At 36.4% G+C, this 17,540-nt stretch overlaps 1 protein-coding gene across 2 annotated transcripts in view; it reads left to right on the top strand.

The window, feature by feature from the left end:
• Positions 1–17,540, top strand: part of HPCAL1 (hippocalcin like 1) — a 185,351-nt gene that overhangs the window by 95,163 nt on the left and 72,648 nt on the right. The gene's annotated exons all lie outside the window — the stretch shown is intronic.

Raw genomic sequence — 17,540 nt, 5'->3', positions numbered from 1 at the left:
GTCGACACAACATAACATTTCCACTCTTTCTGTTATTGTTTGCTTGCATTTTTGTTTTTTTTCTTCTCAGGTTATTTTTATCTTCTTTCAAAATCTGATCTTTCTTGTGCAACAAGATAAATATGTATATATATGTTGTATTTAACATATACTTTAACATATTTAACATGTATGGGAATACCTGCTATCTAGGGGAGGGGATGGAACAGAAGTTTTTGCAAAGGTCAATGATGAAAAATTACCCATGCCTATGTTTTGTATATAAAAAATTATAATACAAAAAGAGAGAATCTTCTCTTTTGAAATGAATCATTATAGAGTTTATATAAATAAAAAGATGTCTTAGTTTAAAAAAAAAAGAAAGAAAGAAAGAAAGAAGGGTCGAATCAGATTGTAAAGGGCCTTGGATGCCCAAATAAGAAGTTTGGACTTTATTTACTTGGCAAAGGCTCTAGTATCTATAATTTGATATTAACCAAATCAGTTGGTATTCTCATGTTCTGATTTTTGAAACAAAACGGAAAATGAGTAGGATTGTAAATTACCTGTTTTCGTTGATAACCCATGAATCTAGCCTGACAAATTTCCTTGCTATCCTTTAAGAGGCCCGACTAATTTTAATTTTTAAAAATGTAAAGGAAATCATTAACTAACCTAAACTGCTCTCTGAATATCCTTGAAAACTATCTATTTCTTCAAATATGCTCCAAAACATTTTGGAAAAAACAACTTTCTACTTCTTTATTTATATAACCTTTATCTCAATGCTATGGCACACACCTGGTGTATTATCTTCCAGAAGATAGTGAGTTAGGCCCCAGGTGCAAGGAAAAATCTAAAGATTAAATATTTTTAATCAGGGTATGAGTACTGGATTATCCTAACAGTATTGGAGTTTCTCATCCTTGGATCAGTGACTTTGGAATGAAGCTTCTAGGACCCCTCCTCCCCCCCTTCTGTTTTTATTCTTAATTTTCTCCTGCCCCTTTCATTTAACAATAGCCAACCTCCATTTTTCTGCTCAGGAAAAAAAAATAAAAGCTTCAATTTTAATAGTACTTTCAAATTTATTTAAAAGTTTCCATATCAAATCACTGTAAGATTAAGTAATGCAAATATTATTATCCTCATGTTATAGATCAGGAAATGAAAGTTCAAAGAGCTTCAAACTTTTCTCTCTATTTCAGCTCCTGTTCCTCAATTTCTTAAGATTCTACTTTAAGAGAAAATATATATATTGGATCTTAGGTTAGGAATAGAGATGCCAGACATTTCATTTTCCATATCCATGCCTTTGCTTAGCTTCTGTCCCCCAGGTCTGGAATGTATTCTTTCCTCCCCTCGTTTTCAAACCCCTAGTCTTCTTGAAAAGATCAATTTAAATGACTCCAAAACAATGTGAGATAGAGATTTTATCCCTAAAAAGAGGGAGTTGGGCTAAATGGACTAAGGCATTTTCTAGCTCTAGAATCCTATGATGAAGTCAGGATCTTTGGATTCTAATCCTGTCTCTTCCTAATTTGCTTTCAATTAGGTCTTTTATTTTCTACCTGTAGGTTCTGGTTTCTTAGAATTGAAGCTATTGAACTGATGATTCGCAACTTCCTTCCTGCCATTAGCTTTCTATGATTGTTTGCACTAAGAGTTCTGCTCTTCATGTGATTGGGTTTATCCTGGTTCTGTTGAAGAGAAGGGCTGGAATGTGCATGACATGAATATATTAAAGAAAAGTGAAAGGGAAAAACTCAGAAAGGGAAACTAGACGAGTGGACCCCAATAATGATATTCCTGAGAGAAGAGAATCCATATCAGAGAAAGGATGAAAATATGGATCTTATTGATGTTAAATTCATTTTTAGTGGATGTTTTATAGTTTGGTCTTATAGTGGAGACAGCTAGGTAGAATATTGGATAAAAGTGCCAAAGTTAGAATGAAGAAGCTCTGTTTTTCAAATCCTACTTGATTCACTTGCCAGCTGTGCAACCCTGAGCAAATTTCAACTTCTCTGAATCTGTTTTCTCATCTGTAAAAGGGATATTATAATAATAATACCTACCTTAAAGAATTGGTTTAAGAAGTAACACATGTGGGGCAGCTAGATGGCGCAGTGGATAGAGCACCAGCCCTGAAGTCAGGAGGACCTGAGTTCAAATTTGGCCTCAGAAATTTAACACTTCCTAGCTGTGTGACCCTGGGGCAAGTCATTTAAAAAAGAAAAAAAAAAGAAGTAATACTTGTAAAACTTGTAAATCTTTACATACTCCCAATACAGTGTTTAATCTGGAATTGTAAGGCCTATTTAGTTAGAGTACTTAAAAAAGCCTAATGTCTATTTTAGAATTAGTTTGGCCCACAGAGAAAATACTGCCATGGCCTTAGGGTGTACCTTTCCTGTCCTAGCCAGATAGCTTTCATTTGAGACTGGGATCAAAAAGATGACTAAGGTGTTTCCTGATTTTCTCCAACAATCAATCCTTCCTATCCCATACCCCTGCAAATTAGTTGGTAATTTTTTTTTTCTATATGTTTTATTTGTGCTCTACTGAAATTTCAGCAAAAGTTTAAGATATGTTTGCATATCTTAAAATGATATTAAAAGACTGAGGCTTTGAAAGGTAAAGGAGAAAGCCTTCAAATACAAATAGACATTCTCCATCTTTCCTTAAAAAACTATAGTATAGATTCCTGGGCTTAGCACACAGCCTTTGTCCTTTTAGCCTTATAGCTATGTAGCTCTGGGAGGAAGAGAAGTGAAAATGACTAAACTGAAAGAAAACATCCTGAGGCAATGGGGACTTTTGAATGATGCAGAATTTGTATTAAAGCTAAGGGTCTTTGCCCTAACTTCAGTTAGAGTCAAAGAACTCAGAAACTCCTGAGAGCCCACTTTCTCTAGCACAGCCAGTGACTGAAGATGAGATGAAGACTACCTCTGCCCAGAAAAAGTGATCCAGGTTTTCATCCCTGCATGAGAAATGCCATGAACTGAGAAGAATACAGAAGAATCCAAGTCACCCAGCTTGGCCCTTTGCAGCAGCGCTGAAAACTAATGAAGAACTAGTATAAGTAACCTGCTCTACCCAGCCTAATAGCAGGTGGGCCCAAGAGATTGCCCTCTGGGAAGAAGCTGGGAGATAGAAATGTTTTACAGTCATGTCAGGTAAACATCAGAGCAACTCATAGCAAACATGCTGGGATACTCCAGAGAAAAGACATCAAGGTGAGGCATCACTAATGCCTCAGTGCTATTTTATGCCTACTCTTTCCTATCTTGGACTCTATTTATGGGAGAATGTGCCTTTAGTGTTGGGGAAAATGCTTGGTAACTATTCTTCCTGGTTTGGGTGGTTTTTATTTTTGCAATTTTATTGTTTCAGTTTTATCCAATTCTTCATGACCCTATTTGGAGGTTTTTGGCAAAGATACTGGCGTGGTTTGCCATTTACTTCTCCAGCTCATTTTACAGATGAAAAACTAAGGCAAACAGGGTTAAGTGACTTGCCTAGCCAGTATCCCAGGGCAAATTTGAATTGAGATCTTGACTACAGGCTGAGTGCTTTGTACTTGCACCATTTAATTGCTCCTTGAATTTGAAGAAATACCTTTGCTAATTCAGTCTTTGTTCATTAAGGGGAGGCTTACTGGTTGGAGCTCTTGACCTATCATTTAAAAAGATAATTACCCACTGAGTTACCCCTACAACTCTAGGACCCAACCTACTATTGCTATGAGTTGGGCAAGTTAGCCATAAGGAGGTATTGTCTGTATATGTTATTTTAATCTTATAGTCCCTACCTTCAAGGAGCCTACATCACTTTTTTTTTTTTTTTCATTCCTGTGCCTTGAGTGTTTGGCACAGTTCAAGGAATGTTCATATCATTTAATTTTTTTTGTCCCTGTGTCTTGAGTGCCTGGCACAGTGCAAGGAATGTTCATTTAGTATGTACTTATTAAGTGCTTATTTCTTGATTTACTGATTTGCAGGAAACCAGTCCCACAATAATTCACAAGTGGTTGGTCAATAGCATGGTCTTTGTATCTTTTGGCAACATGCCTGAAGCCTCTTTGGATAAGGGCCCCCTTTTCTTCTCAACTTTCTCTCTTAAATCTGAAGATTTAATTGAACTGACAAATGAGAATTTAAGTATTCTGAGTGTCTACTGTCCTAAATTCCCCACTTTACTCCACTCCCAGCTAAAAGTAAATTTGGAAATATCTCAATTAAGTCAGGATACTTAGCATTCTTGGAATTCAAAATAAAATTTCTGGGCAACCTTCTTAACTTTGAGATTGAGTGTTGGTTTTGTGACTGTTAAGAAAAATATCCTTAAAGATAATTAGGTAACTTCAGTCAACAAGAAACCTCCTTTGTTTAATAGTCTAACCAATGATTAGGTTGTTTAGGGTTTTTGTTTTGTTTTTCAATTCTTAAACAAACCAAAGAGGAGTGACCATTGTATATTATTCTAGGACTGGCTTAAGTGCAGAGAATGTCATCTGCAAACTTTAGTTACAAGGTAATGGATTTGGGGGGTGGAGGGTGGGGGCACTGTGATTCACAGAGACCTGACTCCTAAGGCATATGGTGAGTTATAATCTGCAAGGATCATATTGATCATTTGAAACATTGAAACAAGAGCAGTAAATTACTGCTCTTTGACTTTTTATTTAATGAGTAATGAAGTTTTATTGTTTGATTTTTTAAATTCACTTTTATTGATGTTTATCATCACATACATTTCTTAAGATCCCTTCCTACTCTACATTTATCTTTCTATAATCCAGTGTTTTCCCTTCTTTCTTTCAGAGAGCCATCTTTCTTATAAAAGAATTTTTTTTAAAAAAATGGAAAAAAGTGAACCAAAATTAATCAACATATCAAAAAGTTTTTTATATGCAGCATATACCATACCTATAATTCCACACTTTTTGCAAAGGGGATAATCTTTTCATAATTTCTTATTTAGAGCTAAGCTTGGTCATTATCAATAAATCAACCAACATTTTCTAAGTGCCTACTATGTGATAAGCATTGTACTCACTGCTATATTGGTTTTTTCATTCTGCATACTTCAATTTGAGTCAGTATTTATCTCCCTCGGCTTTTTTGTATTCATCATTTCTATCACAGTAATACAGTAATATTCTATTATATACACGTAACAGAATTTAGCCATTCCCTAGTCAACAGACATCCTTTGTTTCCAGTTCTTTGCTACCACAAAAAGCACAGTAATAAATATTTTAAGAGCAGATAGATGGTGCAAGGCATAGAGTGCCAGGCAGGCCTGCAGTCAGAAGAACAAGTTTGAATTCAGTTTCAGACGCTTACTAGTTGTATGACTTTGGACAAGTCACTTAAACCTATTTGTCTCAGTTTCCTCATCTATAAAATGAGATAAGAAAGAAGTAGCAAACTATTCCAGTATCTTTGTGAAGAAAATCTAAATTTAAATACCCCAAAGAGATCATTATGAGTCAGACGTGACTAAAAATGAATAAACAGCAATAATATTTTGATGTATAGGTTTTCTTTATTTTTGTCACTTGATCTTTTTTAGTAATGGCATAAAAGAATATGGATATTTTAGTCATTCTGAATGTATCATTCCTAATTGCTTTCCAGATGATTGAAACAATTTACTTGTACCAACAGTGCATTAGTGTGCCCACCAAAAAAACAGTGTTTTCTGTAACTGCCCAAGATTTTCTTGAGATGAACTAAACACTTCCTTCTATATGATAGCTATAATATTTCAGAAACATTGTATTGTTTAATTCTTATAAATCAAATCCTATTTTCTAATTGACTTGCAATAACAAAAATGATTTATCTCTGAAATAGCCCAGGCAATAAAATTCAAGACAGCCGCAATGAGGAAGATTTAGAATTTATTTGGTACGGAGCTCAGGACGGAATTCTGATCGAATTCTGTACCTTACAGAACTAAAGACAGCCTTATAAACATTTTTTGTTCGAGCTTGTTACATTTTAATCTGTGATTCGCATTTTACAACAGGAAGATGGGGGTTTTACAGGATAAGAGGAGAAATCCCACCAGGGCATTAATATAGATAGATGGTTTCGGGTACCACCCTCTCGGTACCACCCTCCTGGAACCACCCTCCCGGAACAGATATCCTTAAGGGTATTGTTGAGCCGGCCTTTTGGAATGCAGAAGAAATCCCCCAATCTAGCTGAGCAAACTTTCTTCTGCTGGCCCGAGGTGGACAGAAGGGCTGTTTGTCCATTTCAATCTCCAGTTCTGATTCAGTCTAAAAAATATTCATTAAGTGCCTTCTTTGAGAAAAGCTTTATGTCAGATGATTTGGAAGCAAAAGGATTAATGGATCGAGGGAGATACAATTGGCAGATACAATTGTAGCAGACCACCAGCATTTGCAGTCACTCTCTTGTGGTATAGTAGGGGAAGAGTGAAATCTAACTGATGAAAGCTTGAAAAAGTAATTATCCACTTTAGAATCAGACAGAGGTAGGAAGGGCTTTGTCTTATTCAGATTCTTCATGTTAGAGAAGTCAGAGATTCAGAGAAAGGGTGATTGAACTTAAGACTAGGGAAAGGAAGTTCACTGACCCCTACTATAGGAGATATAATGTAAGGGACAGGGGAGAGGAAGACAATTAGCTTACTACAGTGGGGAAAGTCCTGGATTTGTACTCAGAAAATCCAAGTTCAAACTACAACTTTGCCACTTACTTAATATGTGATCTTTTTATAGACTTCTTTGTATCTGAGACTGTTTCTTCTTCCCCCTCCATAATTTATCAGCTTCATCCCTTTCAGGCCGTATATTGCCTAGTAGTAGAAAAAGTACAGACTTTAGGAATTAGAGTCTGAAGACCATAGTTAAGAGTCATGAATTTGCTACTAATTAGCTGGTGACCTTGGTTGCCTGCCTTGACCTTTCTGGGTCTGAATTCTTATATGATTTCTAAAGCCCTTTTTTGGCCTTAATATTAGATGATTTCTTTCTTTCTTCAAAGACAGAGGTTCATTTTAACTTAATTTTGGCTGCATCCATTTGGGGGTGGGAGGAAGGGAAAAGAATTTTAGAGGTGTTAGGAACCATGTGTCCCAGGCTTTACACACAAGTCATTGAATGTCCAGATTTATTCATTCTTCTGTCTGATGGTTTTCCCTCCCAGTTTGTTAGTTGTAAAGAGGAGAAGTGGAGTTGGTAAGTCTAGTGGAGTTAAGGGAGATACCACATGACATGGGGATGGGGAAAGGAAAAGACACCCAGAGGCAGAGTGCCTTGGAGGACTGACCCAAAGGAAGGCAGCAGCTATGGAATGGCCCATAAGTTGATTTTATGGGGAAATTTAACCTCAGGGACATGACTGAGATTTTTGATAGGACGTGGCTCTGCTCCCCAAAAAGAACTAGAGGAAGATATCAGGTAGATTTTCTAAAGGAGGATTTATGAAAAGAAATGGGTAATAATTGCATAAGATCAAATATATTGGATTTTCCACACCAAAGGAGTCAAACTCCTGGCTTTACCACAATAGCAAAACTATCCAAATTAAAATATAACTGGAAAAATTGCTGGAGACTCCTAAGAGGGTGGGTCTCAGGATTTTGACATAATTTGGATTTCTGACTGAATGACCCCCTCAGAGGATAGAACCATGGAGCTAAATTGATCTTTTTCAGAGTCTTCTCCCTACTTACCTCAGGGATCAGTTTTTTAGTTTCTCTCTGTCCAACATACCATTCAAGACCTCATCAAACAAATAACTTTCTCCTCTTGACTAGAGATTGGTGGATTAAGGAAATATTCCAGATTTGGCACAACTTGATTTCAATGATTCTGTGATAGAATAGTTAGATTGATCCATAACTGGTTAAACATCTGAAAGTTGAAAATATTCTGATTGATTTAATGATATCAAGTTGAAGGGAACTCCCTAGTGGAACGCGATAGGTTAGGACTCTTTTACTTGGCTCTATTGGTTCAATGATTTTTATCAGTTATGCTTTTGTTCCTATTATCTTTCCATAATAACAGAAGATGTCCTTATAGAATTTATAAATAACTTGAAGCTGGGAGAGGAATAGCTAATATATTAGCTGAAAAAATTGCTATCTCATAGAAAGCCTAAAGTTAAAGCTGAAACTAAAGACAAAATAATTAAATGTAAACTCATAAATCTGAGGTTTGATGATTCCAGATGCAGGGTTCTTTCTCTGTCACCTCTAATGTACTTAGGCTAAGCAAAGGCAGTTACAAATATATGAAGATGTACAATCACTCCAGGTCTTGTCTGTCATCCACTTTAACAATTCAATCGATCTGTCTCAATATTTTGGACCTCTCTCTATTGGCATAGAACTGGTGTGTCAGACTTAAATAGACGAATATCCCTGTGGGCTTCAGGTTAACATAGAAAAACACAAATTAACATTATCTATGTTTTGTCATATTTGTATTTATTTTGTTAAACATTTCCCAAATATATTTTAATTTGGGTAGTTTTGCTATTGTGTTGGTCAGGAGTTTGATTCCTGTGGTGTAGAAAATCCAACATTTTTAAAGTTATGCTATTATTAACCATTTCTTTTCATAAATCCTGCTATAGAAAATCTGCCTGATGCCCTCCTCTGGTTCTTTTTGGGGAGCAGAGCAAGTGCATATCTTCTCCTATATTCTTAAAACATAATTAATCCATCTATCTCCTTTTCTAGAATCACCTTGGAGCCAAGAGTATCTAGTCGTCTCTGAGTCGTATTGATTCAAGCAAACCCTCCTGCGGCCCCCCCCCCCCCCTCCCCAAGCAGCTCTGTGGCTAGAAATTGTACAACAGTTCCTACCGTCAGTTTCCTCTCCAAGAATTTTCCATATAAAAGAACTATTAAGTGGTGATAATGATGATGATGATGATGATGATGATGATGATGATAGTTTTACTTGTGTCTGTGTCTGTGTGTGTCTGTGTATGATGGTAGCCATCTGTAGGACCAGGTGGGAGGAGAAAGATGGGGGAAAAAAGGAAAAAGAAAAAGTATGATAACTTTATTATATATTTAAAGGGAACATGTACATAATAGAAAATAAATGAATTTAAAAATAAAAATGATGATGATAACTTATATTTTCATAGTGCTTTGAACTTTACAAAGTGCTTCCTTTCCTCAAAGCAGCCCTTCTATCTTGAAGATTCCAGATGCCATATAGACATATAATATTTAATTGCCATGAGCAAACCTTAAGGATTTTAATTTGCATGTATGCCTAAAGCAGTAAGATTTGAAGAATTTGTTCTACAGCAGTTGGGTAAAATGTTTATTTGCAGCTTTCACTTTGCAGTATTAAAAAGAAATGAAATCTAGCTCTCAAAAAGTGTCCAAGTAAGTACTTCCTGGAACTAGGTGCTTTGAATGTGTAAGTATAGTGACTAATTTAATTGCTTATGAAACTGCATCTGTGTTCTATGGGCTTAAACATTGAGTGAGTTTGGTTGGCCAGGGTGCTCCTGCTGGTGCCCTGTGAGAACTTGTAGAAATTATCTTAATTGTATTTATATAAGATGATGAAAGCCTGGGGGAGGGGGCTGTTTATTTTAAATTGCCTCCCTTAAGTCTCCTGAAGCTTCACTATGATTCAGAAGTGACACTGGGTTCTCCAATGCAAGTTCTAGCAGGTCCTACCCAACTAGAAATTCTTCAGATTAGGACCCAGTGACACACTTTATGCCTGTTATCCAAATTAGCCTAGCTAAGTGGTGAGGGGTTCATTACCAGCAGTTTAGACAATCAATATACCAATCCATCAAGATCTATATATTGAAATTCATAGAGGGATTGCAATTTGCACTATTGGAAGTGTTACTGAAACTGGTGAATCATGAGCCTTTAGGAATATTTTTAATTGGCCAGCCCCCTACTTCTTTATAATTGAGTCCACCTGACTGTAAATGTGCCCTGAAACCAGTAAAGTCATGGTCTGTTTAGTTTGATTTAGTAAAATTAAAAATTTTGGATTTGGATTCAGAAAATGTGCAAACCTCAATCTTGCTCTATGGTCTGTGACATAAGAAAAAACATTTCAACTTCTTGGTCCTTGATTTCCCAAATAAAAATTTTGCTAAGAATCATATTAAGGATTTCCACTAAGACAATGTAATAGTAAGTAATATTAAGTCCACTGGTGATCTTGGGGTGTTATTACACCCTCATCAAAACAAAGGACTTAAATTTGATAATGCCTCAGGGTTCCTTCTAGCTATTAGTTATATGGGCTTTATAATTTTTCATTGAGTTTTTTTAACCTTTCCTCTTTACAAGAGCCCAGGAGACCTGTGTCCTCAGTTGTTCCTATAGTTAAGACTGATGTCCAAAAAGCTTGTGTCTAGCTGGTGTTGTTGACTGTGGTTTCCACAACAAATGAGTCATGAGGTATTTTACCTCTTCCTGTTTTCCAATAGTGCCCAAACTGAAACTCAGAGGACTTTTCCGGAATGCTTGGAACTTGGTTTCCTAGGACTTCTTCCTGTTTAACTGTACTTTATGGAATATTTCTTTAGAAGTAAGAAAAATTCTTTCTTCGAGTGTTTTGTAGGCTACTCCCTGAGCAACCTGAAGGATGTTTTCTTCCTATATTGAAAAATATCAATAAAAGGAATGTTAGTAAGCCAGTCCCTTAAGCCCATCACTCCTAAGATGATAAATAAATTACATTCTGTATCTGCTTAAATGTGGTTGTTTAAAGAGACAGTATCCCAAGAGACAGGTTCAGGTTCCCAAGTTTTCCTTGCATTTGTGATGTGAGTTCTCACTTTGCAATGAAAAGAGACTTTTCATTAGGGAGAGCTTCATGAAGAAAGTGATTTATTTGAACTGGTCTTGGCATTCTTAAGTCTGGAGAGATCTAGGACCTCCTAACTTTTAAGGACTTGGGCCATTATTCAAAAATAGAGACTACAAAAAAAAAAAAAAAGGCATGATTTTAGTGTCTGTTTATTTGGTTATGGTACTTTGGATAGCAAAAGTCAGCATTCTAGCCGGGGGTGGGGGATGGGGGGGCAGTTCCAAAGACAACAAAGCACATATTTCCATGACACTAGCCCAAGACGGCGCTCTTTTGACATTCAACTGGAAATAACTACAACTACAACAACAATAATAAAAATAGTGATAAGCCCTTGCAAACAAGAAAATTTGGGTACACATTAGGTATACATCTGACACTGATTCTGTGACAGAGGACAAGTTACTTAACCAATCTAAGCCTCAGTTTTCTCATTTCTAAAATGGGAGTAATAATACCCTAATAAGTCAGAAGGCTATTATGGATAATAGATATAAAGTACTTTGCAAGTTTTTAAGTACTATGTAAATGTCAGCTATTGTATAATTGCTACTATATCATAGTGTTTTTCCTCCCCACGTTGAGAATGAATTTAATGGAATGGGCAATGGCAAAAACACTGAATCACAGATCAGGAAAAGCCGAATTCAAATCTGGCTTCAGATAATTATTGGCTATGTGACCCTGGACAAGTAAGTCATTTAACCTGTTTGACTCAATTTCCTCCTCTGTAAAATGGAGATAATAATACCTGCCTCCTAATATTGTTTTGAGGGAAAATCAAATGATAATTACAAAATGTTAGCACAGTGCCTGGCATATGTAGCAATATATAGATGTTATTATAATTATTATTATTATTATGGAATGGTATCAAATGATTTGAAGAATGATTAACAATCAGCAAATGCCTATTATACATGCCTGTTGTTGTTTGGTCATAGCTGACTCTTCATGACCCCATTTGGGATTTTCTTGGCAAAGATACTGGAGTGGCTTGCCATTTCCTTCTCCGGCTTATTTTACAGAGGAGGAAACTGAGGCAAACAGGGTTAAGTGATTTGCTCAGTCGCATGCTAATGAGTGTCTGAAGCCAGATTTGAACTCAAGTCTTGCTGATTCCAGACTCAGCATTCTATCAATGCGTTACCTAACTGACATACATATATATGTATGTATGTACACATACACACCTATTACATGCAAGATTCTATGTTTAACTCTAGGAGATACATGTAAAATAGGACATAGAACTTTGCCCTCCAGAAGAGATTTGGTCTTAAGAGAAAGAAAACAGGTACCTATGACATCCTCATAATTCAAAGCAAGTTCACTTAGTCCTAGGTCTATCATCTGCTTGCTACTTGTGTGACCTCAAGTGGCATCTATTCTATAACAATACTAATGACTGGCATTTATGCTTCTTTTAGGGTTTAAATCATTAGCTTACTTGATCCTTGCAATATCCTATGATGTCTAGGCATTACAGATATTATTAGTCACATTTTGCAGATAAGGAAGTTAGGTTTAGAGAGGTTACATGATTCACTCTTGGTCATCACACTAGTGTCAGAGGGAGGATTTAAACTCAGATCTCTCCTGACTCACTATATGGCACACTTCCTACTACCTCATCCCATCTCTAGGATCAGCAAATCTTTAAGGTTGATTCATAGATTTAAAATGCTTCAAAGCCTAGGATCCAAATAAATAATAGAGAAAAAAAATTTAAGAATTGAAAGGTGGGAAATCACTGTTAGCAGTGGTAATCAGGGAAAGCTTCTTGAGGAAAGTGATATTTCAACTGGCCTTGGCATTCTTAAATCTGGAGAGATCTAGGGCCTCCTAACTTTTAAGGACCTGAGCCATTATTCAAAAATCAGAGGCTACCCAAAAAAAAAAAAAAAAAAAGACATGATTTTAGTGTTTACTTAAATTTAACTTTTTTTTTTCCAATTCTTTTTCTCTGTAAAAGAAACATGAACAATTTTTCTTGTTTCACTGGGACATAAAAACCATACTGGATTACATTGTCACAATTGAAATGAGGAACAAGGGCAAATCTGTTCAAATGTTCTTAGAGATCACAGATTTTAGATAGAGTAGATGTTATAGCTCATCTGGTCTAACTCTTTCATTTGACAGATGAAGAAGCTGAGGCTCAAAGAGGGAGATTATTCAAAGTCAAGTCTCTAATTAGGAGCAGAACTGATTTGATTCCAGGTTCTCTGACACTGATTACAGTTCTTTCTTTAATATTTACCTTGTGGTTCTTTCTCTCTCTCTCTCTCTCTCTCTCTCTCTCTCTCTCCTCTCTCTCTCTCTCTCTCTCTCTCTCTTTCTCCCCCTCCCCCCTTCTCTGATTTTCTCTCTCTTGTTCTGTCTGTCTCTCATTATGGGCAGTTGAGGAACTTATGGCTGTTTTATTAAAAGATAATGGGTTTCAGAGTTAGAAAGAAACTTAATGATTGTCTAGATAACAGGGAAAAGAACTAGATCTGTCATTTTATTAGAGAAAGAAGGGAGGCAGAAAATAGAAGAGAGAGAAGAGAAAAGAGATTGTACTAAGTGCTAGCTAGGAATCCTAATACAAATAAAAAACAAGATATTCACTGCTATCAAGGAGGAAGAAAGCGAGGAAGTACCTGGTTACTAATGCCAAGACACAGTTAAAAGGAGTTTGGGAAGGCATGAGCTGAATTAGATGTAGCGTAAGCAAGGCTGGCATGGGTGTTTGTTCAAATGGGAGATTCCCAATTGAATTCCCCACCAGAGAATAAGGTTATTGTGCTTTGTTCTCAAAGAGGACCAAAATAACATCACTATGTTGCATTCAAGGTATAGTGTGGCCGACAGTGGCTGATCAGACCACTATGAGTTCAGCAGACTCTGTCACACGTTGGACAGAAATAATCCCTATAAATGGGGTAGACGCTTTTATGTATCTTGTGTTGATTGAATACTGCTTTGCTTCTAGAGCACCGCATCTTCTTTGATGAGGGCCAAGCTGGGTGGTCCTCTGCCAATCTCCCATGTCTCACAATGAATTCCAAGTTTTTCAGATATCACTTGAGGGTGTCCTTGTATTATTTCTTCTGACCTCTGGGTGAGCACTTGTCTTGTGTGAATTCTCCATTAAATAACATTTTGGGGTAAATAAACATTTGATATCTAAACAATGTGGCCAGCCCATCAGAGTTTTGTTCTCTGTGGTATATTTGAATACTTGGCAATTCAACTCGAGAAAAGACTTCTATGTCTGATATCTTATCTTTCCAAGTGATCTTCAGAATCTCCTTAAAACAATTCAAGTAGAAGTGATTCACTATTCTGGCATGGTGCTGGTATGCTAGCCTGTTTCTTAGGCATACAACAGTGAAGTCAGTGAAGACCTTAAGTTTGGTTAGGTAGCTTAATTTCTCTTCTCTTCCACACTTTCCTTCCAAACAATCAAAGCACTGAGCCAACTCTGACAATGTGTGCATCAGCCTCATTATCAATGTATACATCTCTGGAAAGTATGTTGCCAAAGTAAATAAACTTAGCTACAATATTCATAATTTCTCCATTTTCTATAACTTCTAGTTCCACATATGAATAGTGTGGTGCTGGCTGGTGGGAAACCTTTTTTTAATTTTTATTTATTTTTTAGTGTTAATTGTCAAGCCAAAATTAGCACAAACAGCAAAGAATTGATCCCTACTTTGTTGCATCTCAGACTTAGAGGAAGCACTTAGCACACAATCACCTGGGAACAAAAATTTGCACAACAACTCTGCTTCCACCTTAGTTTGGACTAAAAATCTTAGTCTTTTCAAGCTAAATAATTTGCTGTCAGTGCTGTAGTTGATGTTGATGTCATTTTCATCCTCATTGAAGGCATCTAATATCACTGAAAACATCATGCTAAAATGACAGACAACTTCCAATGGAGAATATGCTACTTTTTTGTAACATCTCAAAAACTTCAAAGAGTTGGTTTAGGCACAGAGGCATTAAGTAACTTGTCCAGGTCATGACCAGTACACTCAGCCAGGACATGTTAGAGGCAGAACCTTAACCCAGTTCTAGCTCCTAGGCTGACTTTTTCTATTATGTTCTGTGGTCACCATTTGAACACTTTCATTTTACAATGAATTATGTAAGGCTCAAAGAAGGGAGACATTATCTCAAGATCATGTTGATATTGAGCGACACATCCAGGATTCAAATCTATATCTTCTTTGGGTGCCATTTGCTTTAAAAAAAAAAATACTTTCCCTGGAATGATTCTACCATGTCTCCCTTGGACCAAGATAGCTATTTATGGTAATGAGCTTAGTTAATTCCATTGTTTGGTACAAAGCCTGAACAGATTGATAAAGAGAATGTTGTAGTATGATATAAAACCAAAATCCTGTGCCTTGCTCTCAAATAACAGTTAATCAAATTCTCTGAGCCTCTGTTGATGGGCTTTGGGACATTTGTACTATGATTCCTGAAGCAGTAACCCAGATTCCTCTTTATTTGTGGGGAATGAATAATTTAATCTTTTGTTGTTGTTGTTGTTGTTGTTTTAATGAATGATTTCTTCTGCAGATACTGGAGATTAGTCCCCTTAGGTCTGGTAAATTGTGTGTTAAGAAAGCCATTGCCCAAGAATCTCTCACTCTTGTACCCCTTATGAGAGTAACACTTCTGACTTCTTGACAGGCTGCCTTCCAAGTGCAGTCTCACAAGTTTCCTCTGCTTTTGTGATGTGAGTCTTCAATTTGCAAAGAAAAAGATGGCTTTCATTTCTGGTAAAGTTGCTCTGGGGAACAAAGATCAGATTACTAGCCTACTCTGGGAGTTTTAAGAATGACAAAAATCTTTAGAAATTCCTGACATTTTGAGAGTCTACCTGGAAATAAGGGTAGCTGGCAGTTTTTGTTTTTGTTTTTGTTTTTATTGCTGGAAGATTTACAAAGCACTTTATTCAACTTAGTAAACATCTGAATGCCTACTGTGTGCTGGACACTAAGCTAAGCACTAGGGTTACAAATAAGAAAAAGACAGCCCCTGCTTTCATCCAAGGGGTTTTACAATCTAATGGAGGAAGACAACACATAAAAGAAATCTGGAAAAAAGATGGAGGTGACACTAGGGGATACTTGGGGGTGGTGGGGGTTCTTTGCAGTTGAAACCAAACAGAGCTGCAGATGGAAAGTGGGTGGAGTGAGCTAGAAGTCCAATTTTTGTCCTTTATAAAGTAAGGTTTGGGGAGGAGTTAAATATGCTCCTGTCAGAGGGGAGAGGGGGTGGAGAAAGGTGGGAAGGTGTTGAGTATCCAAGGCTGAGTTAGTATAGTAGCTTGGTGATGAGATATAAAGGTATCAGCTTATCCTAAGAGGAGAATCTTGTACCATAGAAATGAAATTAAGCAGAAATATAGATGGAATACATATGTGTATATGTGTATCTATATGTTAAACAGAAGTACAAATGGAATGTGTGTGTATGTGTGTGTGTGTATTTCATTTGGTCTTCATAATAATCTTTGTTATTCTCTCCAACACTCACATACATTTTATAATTGAGAAAACGAAGTCTTAGAAAAGTTTAGCATCTTGTTCAGGGTCACATAACTATTAAGTTTCTGAAGTTAGATTTGAACTGATGTCTGCCTAATAACAGGTCCAACTTACTGTCTCCTGTACCAAACAAGCAGAAATATAGTGAAAAGAGTATTGGATTTTGGAAGCAAGGGATTATAAATCATAGGATCATATATCTTAGAGCTGGAAGAAAGCAATTGAATCCAAAACTATTTTAAAGATTAGAAAACTGATGTCCAGAAGTTAGATAATTTGCTTATAGGGCAGAATTGGAATCTAGATCTTTCTGACTTGAAGTTCAGTACCTATCCATTACATTATATTGCCTTTAGCGATATGGGGTTCTAGACTGCCATTTATTACCTCTGTGACCTTGGTGAGTCATTTAATTTGTCTGAAGCCCCATTTCATCATCTGTAAATTGAGAGAGTTAGACTAGATGGATTTTTGAATGGCTCCTCCAGTTGCAAAGCCTAATATCCTATGACCACTTGATGAGGATACTGTGTAGGGATGCCTTTGCTTGGATACAGTTTTGAGCAGATGTCTTCAAGTCTCCAAAATTTTATGATACTGTGACTTCTACACCTTAGAATCTTATGAATGATTATAATCATTAGAATCATAAGATTCTAAATAAGCTAAAATTCCTGATAGCAAAAATCAGTACAGCCAAGAAATCTTATCTCCAAGTGATCAAACATTTGTGATGTATTTGAGATGACAATTTAACAGTGCAGCAACAAACAGAAAAAGAACTTGTTTCTTAAAATGCCAAGAAGTGACTGGGGTCTTAGCTGAAGATTAAACAAACCACAGAATGGAATGGGGCAGAGCTATTAGGAAGGTGAGACTCTGAAAAGTATTCAGTGATTGATACCTAAGTATTGTTCATCCTTCTCATGAGTTTCATCTCATTTCCCACTACTTGCTACCATGGAACTTCTTGCCCTGTTAGGTCATTCTCATCATTATCCTCTCTAAATGTTATGTCAATTTTGTTTTTTCTAATTTTGTTGTCAGTTCTGCTTGAAATATTTTCCTCCATCCTCTTTGCCTGCCTTTCCCTCTTTAAGGCTAAATTTAAATGTGACCTTTTCCAGGATATTTTCTTAAATTCCTTTTGCCCA

The sequence above is a fragment of the Antechinus flavipes genome, chromosome 2, assembly GCF_016432865.1.
Source record: "Antechinus flavipes isolate AdamAnt ecotype Samford, QLD, Australia chromosome 2, AdamAnt_v2, whole genome shotgun sequence".
Taxonomy (NCBI): Eukaryota; Metazoa; Chordata; class Mammalia; order Dasyuromorphia; family Dasyuridae; genus Antechinus; species Antechinus flavipes.
This window is presented reverse-complemented; position numbering and strand designations above follow the sequence as displayed.